Genomic DNA, 1,530 nt, shown 5'->3' on the forward strand with positions numbered 1-1,530 from the left:
GCTATTTTGGTAAACTGCAACCTTAGATATTTTCTATTAAAAGGATAATAAAATGGCTGAGAAGGGCAAAGAAGAAAAAGTTTGCCTGGACGCTAAATTGAACATTATCCTAAGCACAGCTATCTGAGAATTATTGAAAGCTGAAGTTTAGTGGACTAAGCAAGGGGGCTATGAGATAACAATGTTATCTAATTGATCAAGATTTCGAGATATAACAACTATTCAAACTGTATTATTAGTAATCAAAGTTAATGCAGTTTTTTCATCTGGATGCTTCCGGATGTTAGTAATACTGGTCACTTAGTGACCACACAAATATGAAAATGTATTATTTGGTAGGGCCAGCAATTTCTATGTTTTTGTCACGGATCACCACTATCAAAATAATCATAACAATTTTGCAGAACTGCGGGCTTTCCAAAGGTCCAAAGGGACATCTGTTACCCCTGTCTGGCCACTATAACCCCTGTGTACAATATTGTTTATTGTTCTGAAAGTGTTATGTGAACCACAAGTTAAATCTCATCTCAAACAACATTTATTTAGACTTTTTCTCAAGTTAAATATGTAAAATTGGGTTCAACCAATTTACGGTAAATGAAAGCTGGCAGTAACAATTGTTAAATTTAGCTTTATGTCTTTAAAAGTAAAAATAAGTGAGTGCTGAAGTGCTGAACAAATGACACAGATGCAGCCCTGAACTTCCTGATCTTTAAAGACTATAAAAAAAAACTGCTCTCTAGTGCACTGAAACCAATAAGGGAGCATTCATGTCAGATATGTTCCAAATCAATATGTTCAGACATGTTATTACACATCTTTGGAATGTGTCAGACATGCACCTTGACCTCCTGGTCCAGAGATAAAGGGGGGAAATACTATCACCATGCCATAAGAAACCCCAAGATTTAGCTCACATTGAATTTGGTTCTTTTTACCAATCACATTGGCCTAGAGAGATATTTTCTAATCACCATATTTGGAGATGTTATTCGACACCTAGGGAGCAGGTGGGACTTGAAACGAGGCTTGCTAGCTCAGAAGTAAGGACACAGACATTGCACCAGATTTTATAACAAGCTGTCTGCCAGCTGGGAAAATTTAAAGAGTGAACGTTGAGTATTCCTAGTTTCAGTTTTTGGTGCAGAATTTGAATTTATGTGACTGGAATCATTTCAAATTTTCTGTGTTTCAAGGCCCTCATTTATGTGGCCTATTTACATCGTTTGACTGAAGTATTCAGCTTACAGCTGCGTGGATGTCTCTGCCCTATATAAACTGTATCAACATCCAGCTGATAGGCAATCAGTTGTGTTGAATATAACAGATGGATAGCTGCTTCCCATGACTTCCATTAGTTTCTCTCTCTACAGATGCTGTCTGACCTGCTGATCTGTGATTTCTGCTTTTATCTATTAAAGGCATATCATGTCCAATCCAGTTTATTAGACTCATTTTCAGCATAGAGGGCTAGTTAAAGTAATGTAGATTAGATGTAAATATGGACTTTCAAAAGATATTTGATAAAGA

The sequence above is a fragment of the Chiloscyllium plagiosum genome, chromosome 15 (assembly GCF_004010195.1).
Source record: "Chiloscyllium plagiosum isolate BGI_BamShark_2017 chromosome 15, ASM401019v2, whole genome shotgun sequence".
Lineage (NCBI taxonomy): Eukaryota > Metazoa > Chordata > Chondrichthyes > Orectolobiformes > Hemiscylliidae > Chiloscyllium > Chiloscyllium plagiosum.